General features: G+C 41.2%; 1 pseudogene; it reads right to left on the bottom strand.

The window, feature by feature from the left end:
- Positions 1-3,566: 3,566 nt before the first annotated feature.
- Positions 3,567-23,708, bottom strand: part of LOC102920343 (cytochrome P450 2B1-like) — a 47,085-nt pseudogene continuing 26,943 nt past the window's right edge.

The raw sequence follows: 23,708 nt of genomic DNA, 5'->3' as shown, positions 1-23,708 counted from the left end.
GGCTAATGTACGCACAAAAGCTAAAATACCACCAAGACTCCTTAAGCCATGGATTTACCTCTGGAAACTCCTTGACTTTCCAGGTAGTAGCTTTTGTCTTAGTAGCTAAATTCCACTACATTTTCCTGAGACTTTCAGCACTCTCCAGGATGGAGAGTAGAGTATGTCTACTAGTGAAAGACCCCCACCAAAGTCCCAGACACAGTCCCCCCAGAAACCCAAAACAGCTGAGGGAAGAAATATCTTAAAAATAAACAGAACTGAGTCAGTTCCCCCTTCCTGGAGAGGGTGAAGTCAGGTGTTTTCAAAAGAACAAAGTCAGAATGTCTGGTGGTGACCAATTAACCACGAGATGCCCCTCTCTGGAGATAACATGACCAGACACTGGAGATGGGTTGTAAAACTCCTGACAGGGCAAATAGATAAGCTGAAATAATACAAAGTCCAGGCCCGGGAAAAACTGGACCAATCAAGGATGGACCCGTACTAAACCCCTCCTCTCTAAGGGATTTTGTGGGTTTTGCCTATAAAAACTAACTTCCTCAAGAAAGAGGAACTCTCCTCCTGCCTCGCAGGTTTGGGCATGGTGGACAAGGGTTCCCTGCTAGCTTGAACTATGCACGCATGTGTACTGGGTCAAATAAATCTTGCTATTGCATCTGGACATCTTCGGTCTCCAGTGGTCTCTTTGGGGGTCCTAATCTGGGCAGAACATCCAGCACCTATCTCCCTACCTACCTTCTCACTGTTCCTTCTCATAAGAATTCTAGAAGTTTCTCTAGTGCCCCAGCACAGCTGGAAGAAGAGAATTCCCAGCCTGATCTGGAGATGTCTGTTTAACCATGGACTTGCAAATCTTTGCTGCCTGTGAGCATCACTTCCTTCCTCCCACCTCCTGCCTCCTCACCCTGACCTCTTCCACATCTCACCCCTTGGAAGGATTTGAGTAGCTGATGAGGTCTGCTTGCTAAACATTCTCCAGCAAAGGGAGAAGACTTTGCCCAGGAGAGAGACAGTTCTTGAGCAGGTGCTACCACAGATCCAGACTAGCAAGATTCAGGAGAAGCCAGAGTGCTGTCATCCTACATTGACATGGTGCACATTCCCATTTTTCCTGAAGGACAGACTGCTTTGTTTGCTGTCCTATTTCTTGGTTGGTGGAAGAGAGTGAGCCAGGAATCTACCTTGGCAAAGCTCCTTGTAACTTTCCCTAGGCTACAAGGAGCTTGGTGACTCAGGTGGAAATTTAGTATCTCAGGAGTGTGTTGAGAGCTGCCTGCTGATTGGCCAATGGCTGCCTAGAGACACCTTTGTAGGTGATGCTGTTAAATAAATGACACTTCCCACAAGCACCTGCTTGTCCCAGCAGTGTGGTGTGCAGAGGCTGAGTTTCAGGGAACACTGCTCAAAGGGTGGCTCCCAGACACTTCTGTCAGAAGGTGACAAGACAGCAAGAGCAGATGACTCACAGAACTGGGTCAGTCTGGAGAGTCTGGGGACGAGGATTTACTCTGGTCATCTGAAGGGAGTGACAGATAACAGAGAGTATTAGGGTCCATCCACTTGATAGCCTTCTCCCAGGGTCTGTGGATGAGTCTACAACCATCTGGTAATCTAATCTTAGATGATATGAAATGAATCTATGTACATGAAACTCTTTAGTCCATTCGCTTTATTCTTCTGAGTCAGTTCCCTGTCTACACAGCTTCTTTTCTGCTCTCATGCCTAGCCCCTTTCCTGGCTGATTCTCTCTACACTTGGGTGCTATTCCCTCTAAGTGCCATCTTAATTCCTTTATCTAGTTCTGCCTCATCTAGGTTCTCATCCATCTAGTTCTTTCCCATCTTAGCTCCTCTCCCATCTCCTTTTTTTCATCTGTTCTTCCTCATCTTGTTCTTTCCCACCTGGCTCTTCCTCCTCTTCCATCTCATTCTTCTAGTTCTCTCTTCTAGTCCTTTAATCTAGTTCTTCTTAAGTCTCTGAGGTTTACACATGCAATAGCAATGTTCTGGCTATGGCAAGGTCACTAGGCTTGAATTCCCTCAGGGTCAAAAGGAGGGGCAATAAGATCCACACAAAAGAGCAGTAATTGTCAGGCTTCATCTGCAACTCAAAAGGGAAGTGACTAATGGGGAATGAATCAACTGAGGGCTAACTTCAGTTGAAGATCAAAAAGGGACATTCGTGTGCTCAGCTATATTCTTAGAAGTGGCTGGGTAAAGTGTTAGGAGTCTATCAGTGATGAGTGAAAATAAAACTGCCTTATTTTCCTTTGTCCCCTTATCTGTCCAAGCTATCTTGGCTGCTGTTGTTTTCTGGCAAGGGGTGGGTAAGTGCACTTGGTGGCTAGGTACCCTGAGTCACAGCTAGATGCATCTGGTAATTGTAAATGGGAGATCTAGAACTAGAGATAGGATTTGGAGAAAGAGAAAGTTAAGCTTAATTAGCACATCGACCTAGCATGGGCAATAGTCAGTGTACATCTTTACCTTCTCTGACAGATCTGTTCTTATAAAGTCTGGGAAGTTTCTCAGATAGAATACTTTCATCCAGACATGGTTCTGGCCAGATGTTGCTAATGACAATAATTACAGAGAGGCTTAAAATTGGGTGGATGTCTGTCTGTGTTGATGCTTTAGCACAGTTGGGGAAGATTGTCCCAATATTCCAATAGCATAGGGAAAATTGCACCCAGTGAATGATCAACACACTGTTCTAGAAATGGAGAAGGTACAATAGCATGCAAGAAATTCATTGCAGGAAAATGGCTAAATATTCAAGAGCCAATATCACCAAGACTCCTTGAGCCTTGGCTTTAACTCTGGAAGATCATTGACTTCTACCAGGTATTAACTTTTGCCACTGTCAGCTGGATTCCTACTTCATATTTCTGTGGGTCCCAGTAGACAGAGATTAGAGAGACTAGCTCTGGCTGCACAATGGGTGAGTTTAAAGATTAACTAATTTTTTTCACGTTATTGAGTTGTTTATTTACTTATTGGTTACTCTTCCACCCTATTAAACACCTGGCATTAGCCACCTGCTGTTCCAGGTTCTCACAGTGGGGCAGGGAACAAGGAAGCCGGTTGTCCTTTCACAAACCTGGCCTGGATGTGATGGAGTTTGCAGACAGAAGCCCTTCTGAAAAGACACTTAGTTAGCAGACAACCAAGAGGTTGTACATCAAAGTAACCAGGAGGTCAGGGGACTGGGCATAGTGATAGCTGCACTTGAGTGTTGACTTGACTGTATCTAGCATCAACTAGAACCCAAGCTGCTGGGCAGCATGTGAGGGATTTCTTATTAGATTCTTAGAAGCAGGAAGACCCACCCTAAATCTGGACCACACCTTTGGTTAGCAGAACACATGAAAGAAGGTAATTGTGCTTTTGGGTGAGAAAGATCATGAGAAAAGTCCCCGAAGGTTTGTGACTGTGGCCTGTAAAGCACAGGAACGTAGATAATATTGTGTGAAGTAAAAGATCATACACTGTGTGATTCTGTTTACAAGAACTATAGATATTAGGCAAGTCTATAGACACAGAATTCAACCATATACAGAGTCTATCAGCATAGACCACGGATCACTAGGAGCTGATACATGGGGACTGTGGCTGTTGGGAGTGATTCAGTATGAGATGTGGCCTCCTGAAGTCTCTCTGTTCACACATGAAGAAAGCCATTTGATTGATTTCTCCAGTGTCATTCACGGGGCAGAAGAACACACCTCCAGCTTTGCAGAAGCTGCAGTAAGAAGGAAGGAAGGAAGCAGTGACCCAGGACCTGGATTCCAGCAAGTCTCTCAGAGGCAGAAAGATGGGGCCATTCTCAACAGGAGCAGGGAGACCTGGCCACCACAGCCCAGTCAGTAGGCCAAGAAGCAGATCTGGTATGTTGGGGGCACTTTGCCAAAGCCACTGTCCTTGGGACTGAGGTCAATGTCCTCAGGAGCCATGTGACTGGACACGGAGAAGTTCTGGAGGATGGTGGCGAAGAAAAGGAGCAATTCATTGCAGGCAGTGCCTTCGCCAAGACAAATGTGCTTTCCTGTGGACACAGAGAATGAGCCATGTGAGCCCTAGGGCAGTACACAACCTTCAGACAACTGTCCTAACCCTACACCCAGAGAACCTTGCTCATTGCAAAGAATAAGAATGGGTCACCCAGAGTCCCATGTCTAGGACCTAGGCCCTGGGATGCAGCCAGTCCCAGGGAACCCCAGACATCGCTGCCAAAAAAAAAAAAAAAAAAAAAAAAAAAAAAAGAGTTGCACCCTCAACCTGTAGTTCAAAAAAGTTAAGAGATTCTGAAAACCTTAAATAATTGGTCCAAGGACCAATGTGTCTTTTTAGCATGGAAAGGAGCCTGCCATCAATCCTGAGGACAAGAGTTTAATCCCCTATGCCCATATATTGCAAGGAGAGACCAATCCCCATAGTCTGTCCTCTGACATAAACACATACACACTCACCACAGCACACATAAATCAACCATAAAATGCAGGACAATTTGTTGGTGAATGTCTTGTCATTACTTCTGACAGATTTCTAGCTTTTGTTAGATTATCAATGTCCTTTGTTCCAAAAGTATAAGAACCCATTTAGAGTAGGAACCAAGTGTCTGTGTACACATGTTTAATGCAACATCTTTTGTGTTCCCTTCTAGCTCACGTGAGGGATTGGTACCTATCACATAGGACTGCCCTGAGGGTGAAGGTACTGTTTACAAAGACTCTTAGATTAACAACTGGATGGTGTTAAGGGTCCTATATGAGCCAGACATGGAGGCACATGTATGCAAGTGCAACATTTGGGAGACTGAGGCAGGAAGTTGATGGACTACAGACCATGGCCTCTCTGTCTCTCCCCCTTCTCTGTCCTTTCTGTCACCCATCTTCTCCCACAACTTTCTCTCTTTCTCTGTCTTCTCTGTCACACATCCCAACCCCCACCTTTTTCTCTTTCTCTCTGCCTCCGTTGTTTCTTCAGATTGAGATGAATGAACTTCAGTAAGTTCCTGAACACAATTGTTCATATAATGAAGAATGGGCAGGAACACATGATAAGAGGTCTACAGCACCCACAGGATTCTGTGAGGTAGAAGAAGTCCTTGTTGGTTTGTCACTTCAGGCATGGAGCATCATAGAGCAACAGGAGCCTGAAAGACCAGGGAGAGGCTCTACCACCTGCCCTGTACCTTAATGATTCTTAATCTGCAGCTGGCTGCCTCAGGCCTCTAGGTGGAGGAGGGATTTCCCAGCACCCCTGTGCCCTCCTGTTGTTTGGAAATGGTAAATGTGTACTGGTATCTAGAGAAAGCACCCTATTGATTTGGGTATCCCATTTCCAGATCTCAGATGACATGAGCTTAGAAATTCATGGAGTATCTGAGATAGTTCTCTTAGAACTGATTATGCATCCCAGATTTTTTGAAACTGGCTTTTAATGACTAATCTCACTTTCAACACTATGTCCCCATGCCTGGAGCTGGAGATTTAGACACCATTCATGTCCCTTTGACGCCAATATCCTTTTAGCTTGTTTGTTTGCTTGTTCTCTTGCTTGCATCCCACAGCAGTCTCCCTGAACCTGTGTCTGTACCGACCATCACTATGTGTTTTATTATCTGTTCTTTTCTGCTTGCTTTCTCTAAACTTCCTAGCCAACATCCTAACCCCTCTACCTTCTCTGTCCAATCACATCTGGTCATACATTCCTTCCATGTCTTCTTCTTACATCTGCTTTCCCAACAACCTGCCTTTCTAAAATTGAGACATTTATACAGACAATTCACTTTTTTCTCACACCCTACTTGTCTACAACTCTGAAGGTCAAATATGAAAGGAGGTCCTTATGTTGCACAGAGCCAGGGTCAGTGAAGTAACTTGGACACTCAAGGGTAGACAATTCTTAGCTGAGACATAGTTCAGCAAGAGAACACTTGCCTGAAATCCCTCATTTATGAGATGAGAACAGAGAGGCTCAGCAGGAGAACAACTTCTAGAATGCACTAAGGAAAGGCTGGAGGTGTGGGAACTTTCAAAGAGAACTTGCTTACCATACACTCAGCCCTGGGTCCCATCCCTACTTGCATTAGGGTATGGGGGGGGGGCAACTAAAGTCTAAGGAATTGTCACTGAATGCCACTTTCTCCAAAAAATTAAAAACCTGAATATACAGTTTCAGTATTTACCTCCCATAGAGTCCATTAAGCTAAATTATATTTTGCCAAAGGAAGCTTCTGTATGTTGCAAACTAACAAAACACAATAGCCAACCCAACCACTCACTCATTCTTCCAATGAAGACGTCTCAGTCACTCATAACAGTTGACCTATCTAAGGCTTCTAACCACTCCAACATGGCCAAGTAAGGTAAAAGCAGAGCTGGCACTAATCAAGCTGTGTGTCCATGACTAGTTCCCCATTGTCTCTAGACACTGCATGCTCACAGTGATGGGTGCTGTTACTCTGAACTTTCTCTGGTTCAGGATATTATACATCATGAATGGTTTCTTTGCTCAAATACACACTAGCAATTTTGATTTCTCTTACAGTTCAGGAAGCCAGAGTATTAACTACAAACAGAAACAAGCATGTCAAAACATTCCCCAGCTCCTCACTGCTCACAACCAGAGTCAATGCCTCCCCAGCCATCAAAACCCTGCCCAGTTAACAGCAGTGTGGATAGTTCTCCTGCTTAAGGCTCATTTAGTTCAAGAGACTTCTTGTGGGACTAGATCCAGGATGAATTGGATGGTTCAGGAAAAGCAGCTGAAATAGTCTCAGTAAACATGGACCTAGTCCTGCCTGTATCCCGCAGGATGAGCCTGCCCTCTAGTGTCTAGGAGAGGAAGCACAAATGGGTCTCACCTATAGAGAAGGGCATAAAAGCTTCATTTTTTTTCAGTGCCCCATTGGCATCCAGGAAGTGGTCAGGATTGAGGTGTCTGGTTGTTCAAAGTACCGTGGGTCAGGGAGAGCTGCACTCAGGATGGGGTACACTTCTAGGAGACATTATGAAACACAAAGATATTAGCATACCCTGACTCCCATCTGCAAACTGTCAGTCCTAAAGAAACAGAATGCTAGGAAACCACAAACAGGCTGAGGTTGGTGATGAGGAGAGTGGAGGATGATCACGGTGTAGAAATGTGGAATGGCAGCTGGTCTCACCTTGGGAAGCAGGTACACTTGGAACAAAGTGTTTTTGGTGACCCTGTGTGGCACACCAATTGAGACAAGATCTGAAAATCTCTGAATCTCATGGATCACAGCCTCAGTGTAAGGCACTTTGGTGCAGTTATCAAGGGTTGGTAGGCAGTGTGAGCTGATCAATTGATTGACCTCCTTTTGGACTTTCTCTGCACAGAAAAGGGAGACAACAGACAATGCCTGGCCCTCTTTCATGGATGCAATACATAGTGACTCTGTTTTCTGCCAGCCAATAGGAATAGTGCAGTTCAAGGAGACTCTGCTGAGTGCACTCTTGGGCATGCACACCTCAGGCACCTGTCTCTACAGCCACACTTAGATCTATATTAGAGTCTTTCTCTAAAGCTCCAATCTTGTTCATAGAAGAGAGAAACAGAAAACCTACAGCAAAGGACTTTTTCATCTATGAATCTAGAGTGAGGGCTGTGTGCGGGGGGAGATGGTAAGAATTCTCTCCTTTTGAAATACAGTGTTATAAATTGTCTTCCTGCATATTGTTTGAGACCACAAAAGGTTCCTTGTGGGATCTGGGCCTGCTTTACACAGCAGGATTGCATTAGGGAATGGTTTGACTGTGTGCATGGTCACCAGGTGCCTGGGATGGTCTGTGCCGGGGGGTGGGGGGGTCTTTTGCTCCACCCCTTGGCATTTCTTTAAATACCCATTAGTAGAGACAGAAGGGACTGGTTGGTTTTGATCCAGTCCCTCCTGAGCTATCCTGTGTTTCCAGCTGTCTCTGTCTTGTATACTTCTATCTACATATTTCTTTCTTCTCAATCCTCAAGAGTACCCTGGGGGAGAAAGAGGGAGCTGTTCTTCATCAAATGGTGCTGAAAACAGGGAAAGACCAGGAACTTGCCAAAAGGAGAGTCAGAGATCTCCATGAGAAGTTAGGACATGTTTGGTTATGCAAATTAGAATCTATTTTTGGGAGTGAAAGGGGCTGAAAGACACTTCGAGTGAGGCTGCAGTGTATATTTCTTTCTATCAAGGCTTCTTTCTTTTTCTCTCTTTCTTTAAATTCTATCTATGAAAATTGAGGAGTGTAGTAATATAATGTAGAAAAACCTGAGAAAAGTAGAATGCAAGCATATAGTGTAAGAAAAATTTAGGATTAAGATAAGCAACAAGATGGAGGAACTATGTCCTTATGTTTCTAACTATTGGGCTAGAAACACAAACTAGGAAAAATTTGAGGAAATATATATCAAAGAAGAGCTTAATGGGGAGAAAAAAATTCCTGTGGGAAGCTTTTGTTCCCAAGCAGCAGGGAAAGAATTTTCCCTGAAGTGAATGCAGGTGAAATAAAATTTTTCACTATGCTGATGCTGCCACTGTATGGAAATACTGTACCACCAGAATTAGTTTCTTCCTGGCAATGAAGCCAAAGTTTAGAGAACAGAAATTCTAGGGAAATCTGGTGGTTTTTCTTGCTCAAAAACTGGAAGTTTTCTTGGGGAAAACAATCTCTCTCTAAAAAACTAAAAAGCCTTTCAGAACTTTCTCAGATTCTCTTTCTATGAGAGCATAATTAAAGTCACCTGGAACTCTATGGAAAAAACATCTGTGTTTTGCTTTAAGAAAAAACAAGAAGATCTCTTGGAACTAGACAAATCCTCTCTGCTAAGCCCTGTCTCTCTAAGCTAGAGAAAAATAGTGGCCAGAGTTCCCTGAGGCAAAGGCCTGGCAAGGAGTATAGGCAGAAAATGGAGCAGGGGCAGATTCCTCCCCAAAAGGTACAGGATCTGGGAAAAGCTGCTAGTGTAAAAAAAAGTAAGGTCTAAGTTTCTAGTAGTAGCTGCACTGGCAGTGTGGGGAAAAGCTGAGGCAGAATCAGATAAGGGAACCCCTACCTGCAGATGCAGTTAGCAGACAGACAGAGATGCAGCCTGAGACATATGAAGCTCTGCATCTGGGGGAAAGGAACAAGCAGGGACAAGACAATCTATCTTACCTTTTCAGAGGGGAAAAAGTTTCTCTTAAAGAACTGTGAAAAAGCTTTGTTTCAAGTGATTTCACTTTCTCTCACTGACCTGGTAACTCGGAAGAGCAAGGTCCAAGGGAATTTTGCTTTAGGCATATAAGAACCTGCCCAAATATGGGCAAGCAGGTGGGCATTCAATTCTGGGGGCAGTATCAGCACAGGAAAACACAAATCAATGCCCACTCTGGGAGAGAACAGACATCTCCCAATGTCCCATGGTGGAAAAGCAAAAAACTTGACTCAAACCTCTGATGCTAAAAGCAGAAACTTGACTTTAGCTGTCTAAAGGGAAATAGAAGTTGCATACTCAAAAGGCATTATGGGAAATGTAGTCTATAAGGTCATTTGTAACAGTGGACTGATATAGAGAAATGGACTATGAGAAATGTAGTGTTTTAGATAAAACTGGCAGTACTGCCCCAAATAACTGCTTTTCAGTTGAAAGTGAAGTTTCTTTCCTAAGCACTGCTTACCTCTCAAAAAACAAGAAACAGGTGATCATTAGCTTGCCTCTTAAGAAACATTTAAAATACTAATACTGTTTATTAACAAGCCACATCAAAACTCTTAAAGCAAAGGAAAGTGATTCCTACACTGGGAAATTACTTTAGGCATAGGAAAAATTTATGGGCAAGTAAAAATAAAAAAGTTGGGTTGTGTTATGAGATACTAGAGAGGACAAATGAGAATAATCAGGAGTTCTGCAATAAATGATTACTTTGCAAATCTAATAAGGGGCAAGGAAGCAGGCACTCAAAAAGAAATGACTGCATTGCATATGGGGATCAAACTTCAGAAAATCTAGCTGTCTTACTAAAGGTTGAAAAACTACAACTACCGTCTGAGTTAAATTACTCATGGTCAGAGTATATCACAGCTACTAAGAAAAATAACATCAGGGTTGAGAAGCTAATAAATGAAGTGAAAATGTTAAATTATGAAAATGTTCTTCCTTAGAATAAGCTAATGAAAGATGTGTTTCATGAAACAACATCTATGCTCTTGACTCCTTTGAACAGTAGCAGTTTTGGTGAACCAATATCATTGCAAGAAATATTGGGCTAATAAAAACATATCATAAACATCAGCATTATTAGAAGAACTCATGGCAAATATATCTTTAAAAAATTAAGAAGCAGGAAAATTATCTGAGAGTTTGGAAGTGAGTGTGGAACAGAGGAATGTCAGCTCCAATGACACTCCTCTGGCAGAACTGGAGTGAAAAACAACTAAACTAATGTTCCTAATAATGAGGTTCCATCTTGCAGTCTGGGGATAGTAGGAGAATAAAGAGGTCTTCAGACTGCTGAGGAGTTTGGGATGAAGTTTCAGCAATGTTTTTGGTATATAGGGGAACCTGCTGAAGGCTGCAGGTCTGGAACCCTACTCCAACTTAGACAATTATCTTCTCCTGATGGGAAATTGACTGTTATGAAGTTGATAGCTGAGCAATTCAGAAACAGAATGTTCCTTAGGACGTTTTTCTCTTCATCTCTTTTCTTCCATTCTGGGCTTGCTGTAAACTGAGATAGCTCTTAATAGGGTTTTTATAAAAGTTCTGGAATTCATAAAGTACTGTTTAGCAGCAGCACTATTTCTACTTTCTAAATGAAGTGAAAAAATTACTCTCTGTCTTGTTGGAAGATAATGTAAAATCTCTTCTAGATGTTTGATGGGTTAGTTCAGTTAAGAGATTCTTTCTAGATGTTTGTTAATAGTTTAATATAAGTTTGGTAAATAGTTCTAAGAAATCTCTTCTAGATACTTGATAGTGTAAGTTAGTTCTAGATGCCTGTATAGTTCTGTAGAGTTTCCTCTTAAATATAAGCTTGGTAAATAGTTCTTCTAAGAGATATGTGTTAATAGAGTTTCCTTATGAGTATAAGTTTATAAGATAGTTATATAGAGCTTGCTCTTGAATATAAGTTTGTAAGAAGTATAAATAAGTAAGCTTGTAAAGTGTTGTAAATATGTATAATGATGTAAGGTTTTAAGAAGTGTAAATACATATAGTAAGTGGCCATGCTATTTGTAAATATGTATAGTAAATAGTCATGATAGTTGTAAATATGTAACATTTATACTAGAATTATGTTGATGTTAATGAACCAGAGTTTGGTAGAAGATAAAGGAATCTTTTAAGTTTGATGTAATTTATCTGATGTGGTTTGCATCAAGTGTTTATTGATTTAGAAAGGGCTTGGCAGAGCTATGGCTATCATAGACATCTTAAGACTCATTCCAAAAAAAGATATGCCATCTTTACCATCCTCCACTCCTGTACTGAGAGGTGTGGCAGCTATGGATATCGCCTTGGAGGTTATAAGCTCATTAGGAACCTGGGCTCAGTATGCCCTCTTACCAGATGCTGAGAGTCAAGAATGGGCAACTTTCTCTTGCTAACTTTCCAACCTAAGTCAGAGGGCACTTGATGGAAAGTGTACCTCCAAGATGGGAAAGGTTTGTCTGGCTAAAGGGGACAACCTAAGACAGACTCAGCTTATCTGAGGGGCCTGAGTGTCTCTCAAAAGTGGCTCAAAAGTTTCCTATTGGGATCTGAGCTTGCTTTACACAGGATTAGGTGATTGCATTAGGTGATGGCTTGACCATATGCATGGTCTCCAGGTGCCTGGGATGATCTGCACTTGGCTGTGCTGGGGGGAGGTCTCTTGCTCCACTCCTTGGTATTCCTTTAAAGGCCCTTTAGTAGAGACAGAAGGGGCTGGTGGGTTTTGACCCAGTCGCTCCCAAGCTATCCTGTGTTTCTATCTGTCTCTCTCCTCTATACTTCTATCTACATATTTCTCACTTCTCTATCCTCAAGAGTACCTGGGGGAAAAGGAGAGAGCTGATCTCCCTCAGCACATCACACACACACATACAAATGTACAAACACACACAAAGAAAGATGGGGGGGGCAAGCAGGCAGACAGACAGACAGACATCTTTGCATGGAATTTATGTTTAAAAACTCAGGAGGCTGGAGAAATGCCATTAACATGAACATTGGTTAAGAGCACTGGCCACTCTTTCAGAGGACCCAGGTTTAATTTCTAGCCCTCACATGGTTACTAACACTGTCTGTGACTCTAGGTCCAGGGAATCCAACACTGTTACACAGACATATATGCAGGCAAAACAACAATGTAAAATTAATTTAAAAATCCAGGCTGAGAATCTAAGGCTATATTCTCAGAAATAAAAGGAAGTAAATTAATCTATTATAATTTAATACAAAATATAAATATGTTGGTGAATATGTTGACCAATGAAATGACTCAACCATTAAATGCACTTAACTTGCATCCTGACAGACTGACATTGACATCCAGGACCCATGTGAAGGTGGAGGAGAGGCCCAGCTACATAGAGTTGTCTTCCCACCTCCACACATGAGCTGTGGCAGGCACACTCACAGTAACAGCAAATCATTTGTAAATTTTTAGAATGTGAGTGTATAAGTCAACAAGCAATAGTTGAGCCAGTTAATGAAAGGAAAGATTGCTGAGTGAATGAAATGAGCCAACTAAACACTGGATATACATATTCCACTTTTCAATCATTATATTAATCTATCAATGAATCAATAATGGTTCATATTTAAAAAAATTAATGAATACAACTAACCAATAATCAAGCAAATGTTAGGTTCAATAAAAGAATTTGTGAATGAATGAATGAGTAAATATAGGAATAAACAGGTAGGTGTATTGAATGATAAATAAATCAGAGGTAAATGAGTGAGCTATTACATACATACATAGAATGGATGGACACATGAAGAGTAAATTAAGGGATAGTTGGAAAGATTAGGGAATGAAAAGATTTGTATATGAATGGACAAATGAATCAATGACGGATAGTTCACTCATAAAACTCAGGAGCTGATCAACTGAAATAAATGAATGAAATATCTGTCATTGGGTGAAGCAGAGATGAAAGAATCAAAGATTAATAATCTATTGATATAGAGAAGATGTGTGTAGCTAGATGAATAGAAAAATGGAAAAGTGGATGGGTAGATAATAGATGGATACATAAATGAATAGAATGCATAAATGGGTGAATAGGTGGGTGGACAGGAAGATGAGTGAATGGATGGATGTAAAGACAGACAGAAAAAAGGAGGGAAGGATTGATGGATGAATGGATGTATCAACTTTTAAGTGACAGCAGAAAATGGGCCAGCTGAGTTCATGCACTACCCCCAGCACTGAGCTAGTTTAGAAGTACACCAAAGCCTTCAAATTCCAGATGTCAAGAGGCTCATATCTCACTCATCCACACAAAGCTCCAGAGCCAAAGGGAGCTAGATGATCCCCCAAATGGCAACCTGTGGTGCATCTGTAATGTGGGGATATTTGAGCATGTGAAGTGTGAAGCCATAATGAAGTGTGGTGCTGGTGGTCTCAGTGCCAGCAAAGAGGAGAGACAGCATAGAGATCATGAGGTTCTGGTGATGGAACTCCATGTGTTGGTTGGATATCTGGTTCCAGATGGGAGAGAGAAGGGAAGGACAAGGGTGACTGGGTCCTTACAGGGAGATGCACACACATCCTGAGAACTGTCCTTCTGTCTCACATTATATAAACCACATGACATTTTTCAGGCCTTGACAGTGTTCCTTGCTCTCTGTTTGTTCTGTATCTTTCTCTCTTGACTTTGCTCTCTGGTAGTTTATCATGTTTTGTCTCCCAGGCTCTCTCTCCTCTGAGGTCTTTTCTGCTTTTTGCCCCTTGCCCTGTGTTTCTTCCACAGCCTTCTATATTCATATTTCATTTTCTCCTCCCTTTCTCGAGTCTTCAATTTCTAGATTCTTCTGCATCTCCTCCACTCAATTTCCTATCTCTCCTCCCCATCCTCTGCCCCCCTTTACCTCTGCTCACATCCTCAGCCTTCACTCTCACACAACACTTTTCTCCTTCATGCAAAACTTACCTTTTCCATGTGTAGAAAATAGGTATCAATGAAGTCTCTTGGATTTCTGGGGTCCAAGGTTGCCTGGTGCCTCTACACACTCTGGCCAATGTAGTCAAGGACTTCCTGCATGTTTTTGAAGATTTCCTTTTGGGCACCAGGAAATTACTTTAGGAAAACCAGAGAAGAGTTCAAACACCTGCAAGAAGGACCCAGGATGTTACCTGGAGCTATCTGGTCACAAGAGGTGGACAGTGCTCTAACTTAGTCACTCCTCTATTGTTTTGAACAGACACCATGACCAAAGCAATTTTTACCAAAAAATAGCATTTTTGAAGGGTTGCCTCCAGTTTCAGAAGGTTAATCCATTATTATTATTACAGTAAGCTTGGCAGCAGGCAGATAGACATGTGCCTGAGAGCTGACATCATGATATACAGGCAGACAGACATGTGCCTGAGAGATGACATCATGATATATAGGCAGAAAGACAGAACTAGAGGGAATGCCAGGCCTTGCATGGGATTTGGAAACCTCAAAGTTCACCTCTAACAACATGTCTCTTCCAATAAGGACACAAATCCTAATCCTTCCAAACACCTCTTCAACTGGAACTCAAGTATGCAAAGACACTAGCTTATGTGGGCCAATCTCATCCAAACAACCACATGCTCCTAGTTCTCAGATTTGATGAAAAAATACACAACACACACACATACACACACACACACACACACACACACACACACACACACACACACACAAATACACACATCCCTCTCATAGTGTACACTATACACATGCATGCTTTTGAATTGTATCTCCAAATCTGTTTCTAAGCTTTGCTGGTACCCTATAGACATGTCACAGCAATAGCAGATAGAAATTAATATTCAAGGTGTCAGCCCACCAGTAGTCCAACTCTATGATGGGATTTTCTCATTCAAGCAAGGCTTGCTAGAAAACAGACTCCATAATGTATTTTGCTTCTGTTGTGTCCCTGCATGCTTGCTGCTGCTGTGTATATGGTGCTGGAAATCATCCACTGCCTATATTGTAACATGTTCATCTCATTAATATATTCCATCTACTGGACACATTTATATCTGTGGATTGTCAGGAAGATGATTTCTTCTTAAGCTGTATAATTTTGGTGAATAGAAGTAATATTAGGATATTTTTCATAACTAGGTCTATTGTTCCACAATGACTGTGATATACTTAGGATCTGTTTTATATCATAGCTTAGGCTGATAGAGGAAAATTGTTGTATTTCCATCTACTAAGACAGCTGCATACTATTTGGCTTCAAAGTAACTTCAAATTAGACAAGGTGCCTTGCTAAAGGGTTTTAAGATAAACATTTCTCAGGGAAAGCAGTCTAATTCTCAAGGACAAAATAGCAGCTCTCTGATTTGTTGAACCAAGGTTACAGGTACATAGCAACCCTACTATGCTAGTCTCTCTTGCTAAGTCTGGCTGATAACATAGGCCAGTGATTAATGTTCATGTAGAAAAAATGTCCCCCAAAAGGAGCAAATTGGCCTATCAGTATATCATCTATAAAATTTCATAAGTCTTCCTAAGTGTTTATTTCTGCTCTTTTCTAAAGACACTTAACACAAATGGTCTTTGTGTAGTCCCAGTTCAATTGAAAATTAAAGCTGGCTTTGAAGTTGGAGAATGGTTCTCTCCTTCTTTAAACCCAAGAATGTTGTTAAAAGGAAAATGTGTCATGCCAGAATAAATAGCCATCTTCTGTTATGGGACAGAAGAAAATGAAAATATTAAGGGACTATTCTTTTGCTACTAATCTCAATTCTTTGATTCTATTTTGATTCTTTAAACTTTTCTTAAGGTATGGATTTTATATCAAAATTTATAAGATTAATGTATATATTTTTTTAACTTTTATTATGATATTAATGGGCATATAGAGTACTAACTAATTTTAGAAAAAAGGCTTCAGTTAACTGCTTATACATGTTTTTTGTGTTTTGAGTCTTGATCAGTTTTCTGCAGGGAATCACATCCAGGCCTAACATCAAATTTGAAGTCTCCAGAAAGATGATGGGGCCCCACAACAATGATTCTATGTGGACAATAAAAATACCACTAAGCTAACAAACATCACCCACAAATCAGTTTTGGACTACAAACTGCTCAGAACAATTTCAAGATGGCTAGCTGAGATGATCCAGTTTCTCAGACTACTTGAACAAGGACTTGAGATAAGCACTGAACTTTGGCATTATGCAAAGACTGGACAACAAATGATAAAGCTACCTTTCCTAGAACTTGACAAATCCCACAATTTTTCTTTTCAGAATTCCCTAAAGATGCCTTCGCCCACAAACAGCAGGAAGCAATTTTAAGAACAGGACGTCCATATTCCCAAAGAAGTGGTATGGGGTGGGTGGGTTTTGGTCTTTCAATGGTCTGGGTTTGGGATAATTTCATTGTTTAGAAGGGTTGGTTACAAGTTGTTGTTATTGTTGTTAATGGTTAGGAAAAGAGCTAAGCAAAGGAGGTTAGATTTAAGGTTCTTGTTTGAAAAAAAATATAGAAATGATAGAATAGAGGGTAGTTTATTGAATCTACTCTGAAAAGAAAAAGAGAGGATATAGATATGATATAGATAAAAAGGTAGATTATTGAATCTACTTTGAAAAGACAATTACTAGTTTTAAATACTTTACATTGGATTGGATTTTTATGTATTGTATACAAATTATATATATACATATATATATATATATATATATATATATATATATATATATATATATTGAGATTGATATTTTTAGAAAATTCTGTATGATTTTTTTCTAATCTTGTTCAGGATATTGTACTTAGACAGTTCATTTAACAATGTAATGCAATTTACCAATTCTTGAATATTATTATTACCAACTATTAGGATATAAAGAAATGAAAGTTAGTAGACATTACCATCAAACTTGTAGTCTCGAAAAACCCCCCAAAAAACTTGTAGTAATATTAGGTATGTTTTCAAGGCTAAGCAGAGATATATTTTAGATAGACAGGTCATCTTCAAACCCTTCAGAGATCTACAGAATATGGCATTTAAAATGTTTTAATAACTTAGAATTTTTTTTCTTTTTTTATGACTATGAGACATGTTTGCTCTTGGCAGCACCAATCTACTTCAGAGAAGATGTGGGCATTGAAGAAACTGCATATGGAATTAACTTTCATTGTGGCAAAAGCTAGCCACTGGACAACAAAGTATCCTCAAATTGACTGCTGACAAACAGGACAAAATGGACAGACAGGACAAAAACAAAGGACTACTGATCCTTGCTAAGACAAATGTGGTTGTGGCTTTAGCAACAGGCATCCTCTGAGGCCAGGACAATATGGTACCATCACTAAAGTAGCCTTTGCAATCTGGAAAAGGTACAGTGCCCCTTTCTTTGAAGTCAGCTGAACAGGCAGTGGACCAATGGCTTCTGGTGTGCAGTGGAACAGTAACTGAAACAGTTACTCTTGAAAGAGTAACCAGGGTGATGGACTCTAACCTCTCAATGATAGACTGGCATTTAACAAAAGAGATGAAGCCACCTACAAGCCAAGAATGAACAGCCAAATTCCAAAAACACCAACATTTTTCAGAATTTAAAATCCTGAATCATGACAGGACAGTGGTGGAATTCAGGTTTATCTGGTACATGGACTACTCTCACTGAATGTGAGATTGAACTGTAGGCCTTGTTTACATCCTACTTCACAAATGAGTCTGTCAGATACGCTAAGCCTATAGGCTGAATGATGCCCCAATGTTGCGGAGAAACCTTGGGTGACTGTCCAGGCAGCTGGCTGTTTCTGTCATAACTTACATTTTTTTGGAAGCCACTTGTTTGTACTTCCTGTTTTACTAGGTAATATTATTTCCTTCTTGAGTCTCTGAGGGAGTTGAAGATGAGATAGTTATAGTTACAGTTTTACTTGTTAAGAATTTCAGAAAAGAAACTCCCTGAAGAGGAGTAAAGTGTATAAATTTCAAAGACATTATAAGATAGTTTTCTTTTGATAGTATAAGTTAGGATAGAAAGTGGGTCAGATACATTTTGGACTTACCAAAATAGGATAGATAATGAAATGTTTCCTCTGAGTTTGTCAAATGTAAATGGACTAGACATTGTTGACATATTTACTGCTTGTATATATTGTATATAGTTATTGTACTCATTGTATATAGTTTTTCTTATATTAGTTATAACTTTTTTATTATTCTTTATTTTTATTAGAAAAAAAGAGGAAATGTGGTGATATTTTACTTCTGCTGAAATATGGTAATATTTTATTTGTATGTTAATAATTAAATTTGCCTGGAGATCAGAGGACATAGATAGTCAGCCATAAACAAAAGTCAGGCAGTGTAGCACATGCCCTCAATCTGATCACATGGCAGGCAGAGTCTCTGTGTATTCAAGGACACAGCCAATTGTGGTGACACATGCCTTTAATCCCAGTACCAACCATAGAGACCTGGAGATCTGTACAGAGAGGCAGTGATGAGGAAGTGAGGTGCCTGGGCTAAGAGCCAATGAGAAGGCAGAACAACAAGGCAATAAAGGCTCAGGTTAGATAGAAAGAAGCTGGTTCTCTTGGGAAGCTATGGCAGCATGGTGAGCTAAGGTTACTGGTGGCTATTCACTATTTCTCTGATCTCTATGGCTTTCACCCTTGTATTTGGCTGTTTCTTATTTAATAAGACTGTTTAGAAAATTCATCTACAAATAATAATGATAGGTTATATAGAGTTTTGAGGAATAAAAATTAATACAAGAAAATGTTACACAGCTAGGGCCTATAAGTTCTACCTAAGGACTGCTTTAGATCAAAGCTCAGGTTAATGGTTAAGGAAAACAATTGAGTCCCCAGGATCTAGGCCGGCTCTAATTCTCTTAATGCTGAAAGATGCAGTCAGTTGTCCGTTTGCACCATTAGCTCAAACAAAGCTTCAAAATAACTTCAGATTAGACCAGATGCTCTGAGAATAGTTTTAAGATGAAGAACTTCAGAAAACAATCTGAAGTTCACAAGGACACATGGCTGAGTTATAGATTCATCAAGCTAGGATAAAACATACAGAGCAGCCTGACTGTTGCTAGCTGAAGTACTTTCCTTTCTAGGTCTGGTTGATGATCAAAGGTGATGATTAATTATTTTCACCCATATCTTACCTCAATTTTTTGATAAAAAACTATAGATAAATGGGAATGTACCCTGAGGATTCAAACTTCAGCTGACTGACTGGTTTTCAAGTGTAAAAGTTTAGGTTTGTGACTCCTTTAAAATTCCTTATAAGATTATCGTTCAAAATCGATAATAAAGTGGTTGATTCTTTGTAACAGCAATATGCAGCCTGCCTAGGAAAGAGTTGGCTGAAAACAAATCTTCCTTGCTTTCTCATGTTCTATCAACTTGTAACATGTTGCTTAGATGTAATGTATGTGGGTCATCACAGTGACTCTTTTTTAATCATGTAGGGGAGATGAAAATCATGTTTTTACCTATATTCATAATAATAATTCACTTGAAAAATGGAATGTAACCACATCCTGAAGCCACTATTGCCTAAAAGACTTTGTTGGGGGAATATAATCTGTAGAGGTAAAGAAGGAGGAGGAGGGGGAGGGGCAAGAGAAGAAGGAGGAGGGGGAGGAGGAAAAGGAGGAGGAGGAGGGGGAGGGGGAAGAGGAGAAGGAGAAGGAGAAGGAGGAGGAGGAGGGGGAGGGGAAGAAGGAGAAGGAGAAGGAGAAGGAGAAGGAGAAGGAGAAGGAGAAGGAGAAGGAGAAGGAGAAAGGAAACCATCAAGAAGGTGTGTGTCTTTTTTCCAAGTCTCCTCAGATAAAAAGTCCAGTGTGCTGATGCTGTGGATTTCCATTTGAGTCCAAAGCTGCATGGAGCCTGGTCCTCCAGACAGCGATATAGATCCTTCCCTGGGGCTCATCACCTTCACTCTCAGCCTGAGCGCTCACTTCTCTTCCTCTGGGTCCCTCCATCTCTGACTGCTTTCTCCAATCATTCTTCCCAGCCTCTGCACCTTTCTTCCCTCCAGCCTCTGCACTGACCTCTCAGATCTTCTGAGAAAGGTCAATAAGAGACGGCAAATGTCCCGTGTACAGAAATGGAGGTGCAAACAACAGTCGTGTCACCAATATGCCCTTGATGTAAAGACCCCTCAATCCCCAGAAGTGCCTCTGAGTTCACCCAGAGTCAAACTGCCATCAGCCTCTGTGCTCACTGCTGCTCACCAGCACAAGTACAAGGAAGAAAACACAGTTCCCTGCTTAGAACATGTCTGCAGTTCCTCCTGCTCCCTTCCCTCTCAGTTACCTAGGGTCTGCATTTGTCTTTGATAAGAACATGGTGTGGGGCAACAACAAACATTAACCTAAAGTGGCTTTGAACTCCATATGTAGCAGAAGGTGACCTTGGAAATCTCAGCATCCTGACTCCACCTCTGAAGTGCTGGGATTACAAACATGCATGATCATTCCCTCTTTATATGGTGCTGGAAGCAACATACACTTAGTCACAGTCACATCAAAGGCAGGGTCTCACAATGTAGACAGGAGTGGCCTTGAACTCATGACCATCTTGCCTCACCTTCTGAGTTTCGAGAGGACAAGTGTGTACCAGTCATAAACAATTGACAAACAAAATCACAGATTGATTTTCTAAAGAAACATGACCACTATGGTCAGTACATGTTTCTGAGTTATTTTGGAAACAATACTTCTCATGTTTCTTTGCTGCCCTTGTATTTCTCTCTCTTTCCACCTCTGTCCATATCTCATCCTCCCCATACTCTCCTCTCTCTCTCTCTCTCTCTCTCTCTCTCTCTCTCTCTCTCTCTCTTTCTTTCTCTGCCTTGTTATCTACCTTCAACTGTCTCTTTCTTTTTCCATGACTGTGCACTCAGGTCCCGGTATCACCATCTTCCTTTATGCCCATTCTCAGAGACTCATCCTGGAATTTCTGCAGCTCCTTTACCAGACATTGGGCCTCTTCCTTTATCTGCTCCTTCACACTCCACTTCTCCATCCCAAAGTCCTTCATGGTGGCCACAGAGAATCGCCTAAGGACTTTCCAGTGTTCCCCATTGGCAAAGATCACACCTTAGAAAGTAGGGGATGTATGGGTAGGTTACATTGAAAGGTCAGAGAACCTGAGTCCTTCCCCACAGCTCAGGCTCCACCTTCCTGGACCACATCCTCCATGCCGCCCTGTCCTATATCTCACCATATCCCTGTAGAATTGGCTCAACCACAGCAACTGTCCCCTGCCCAGAGAAAGCTTCAGCTTGGTCCACCAGAGCCTCCCTTATGGCCTTTGTCCCACACAGCATGACCACAGGCCTTGGTCCCAGGTGCACTGTGAACACATCTCCATATTTTTCTTAAAACTGCCAAACATAAGGGTACCAGGATTGTCATTAGTCAGTTCACATAATGATGTTACACTGTGAAAGCACTTACACACAGACTTGTAAATAGGAACATCTCATATAGCCAAACTTCCCCATCTGGGGACTTAAGAGTTGAAAGGTTAATTCTCCACATAGGCAGAATCTGCACTGATTGGTTGAAACTTCTGCTGATCAGTACAGCAGTACTGTAGTGTAGGGAGGAAGGGTAGCACATATTTATAAACCTAGCACTGTGAATGAAGAGGCCAGAGAATCACAAGTCATCCTTGGACACATCCATTTGGAAGCCAGCCTCAGCTTCATACAATTCTGTATCAAAGAAATAGATATAGATATGGATTCAGCTATATGTGTAGCTCCATGCCCACACCTTTCAGTCTGGCCAGCTGGACCATTCTTCCTGTGACCCAGTGACAACCTGTCCAGTGCCTTCTGACAACATCCAGAGGATGGTCCTGATTCACCCACTGAGTTACATGGGAAGGGAAAGTGATAGTCACCTGGTGGTGGATGAATGTGAGTCATGACTACAGCATACACAGTTATAATGGCATTTAAATTTCAACTTCAATTTTAGAAGGAACATTCCATAGTTAGCACTCTGCTCTCCTCCCTTAAAAATAACTCACCCTGCTCTATCAACTAAAAGGCATTCATTGTATCCCAATGCCCCAAACTTTAAATTAAATTAAAACCTTTCCCATAGTCCAACACTTATTTTTATCAACTTTATTAGTAATCAATCAGTTGTAAACCACAAACTAGCACAAATCTGGAGAGCTAATGTATACACACCAGGGTCAACCTGCATCCATGTGTAGATGTAACCAACCATCTTATTAAATAAGAAACACAGAATCAATAAAAGAGAAAGCCAAGAGATCAGAGCTCAGAGCTAAAATCTCACCCTTCCTCCTGCGGTGGTCCTAGCTTCCCAAAAGCGAGCTATTTCCCTGTGTGTAAGTCGTTTCATAGTCATTCTGCCTTCTCATTGGTTGTAAACCCAAACACGTGACTGCCTCGTCACTGTCTGTATGTACAGCCCCCCAAGTCTTAAAGGCATATGTCTCCAATGCTGGCTGTATCTCTGAACACACAGAGATCTATGGGGTTAAAGGTGTGCGCCACCACTGCCACACTCTCCCTATGGCTCTAATAGCTCTGACCCATGGGCAACTTTATTTATTAACATACAATCAAAATCACATTTCAGTACAATTAGAATACCACCATATCCATGTCTGTGTCTTGGAAGAGAACCTTCATTCTCTATGGCAGGAGATTGTGTCTTACCTTGACATTTTGACAAAGGAGATGATGACAGATGAAGAACCTGGAAGGAGGTGTTGAGTCATCCTCAGGAAAGAAGAAGAGGGGGAGAAACTGAAATAGAGCCAGCCATTCTGACAACACTGACACCTACAGAGCTGCATACACATTCAAGGGCAAAACCTGCTGGAGATGGGCCCGGTTGATAGAATACATTCTGTGCATAGATGTCAACTTGGATTTCATATTCATCACTGCATCAAGTGAATGTGAAAATGAACAGATTCAAGTTCCAGACCCTGAAAGTCATTCTTTACTACATAAAAATCAGATTCTAGTTAAATACCATCCAAAGCATTTTAACCCCCAAAAATTCAGTTATCAAAGACCCCAAACCATCACCATCATCTACCCCTCATGTATGTCAGCATCATTGTAGCCCAGTGGCCAAGGATTACCCAATATATATTGTCATCCTGATGGGCAAGCAGGTCAAAAGCAACCTAAACTTCAATAGAGTTCCTTCTTTCTTTCTCTCTTGGCGTGACAGTCTCATGCAACTCTACCCACCCTGTATCACAGTGCGGCCAAGGATGATTTTATACACCTGATCCTCATGACCTGAGAGCATGGTCATGAACCACAATGGTTATAGTATACACTGCTGGGGACTCAACTCAGGACTTGTTACTAGAAAAGCCAACATTCTACTAACCCTGCCAAATCCCCAGAACCCATTTTTTTTTTTTTGTTATGGCTTCACTTGTTTTTAGGAAACATAATATCACTATGTAGCTCTGGCTGGAGTTCAACCCTGATTCTCCTGCCTCCACATCCCAGCACTTCGATTGCAGGTGTGTGCCA

This window comes from Peromyscus maniculatus, chromosome 1 (assembly GCF_049852395.1).
Source record: "Peromyscus maniculatus bairdii isolate BWxNUB_F1_BW_parent chromosome 1, HU_Pman_BW_mat_3.1, whole genome shotgun sequence".
Taxonomy (NCBI): Eukaryota; Metazoa; Chordata; class Mammalia; order Rodentia; family Cricetidae; genus Peromyscus; species Peromyscus maniculatus.
This window is presented reverse-complemented; position numbering and strand designations above follow the sequence as displayed.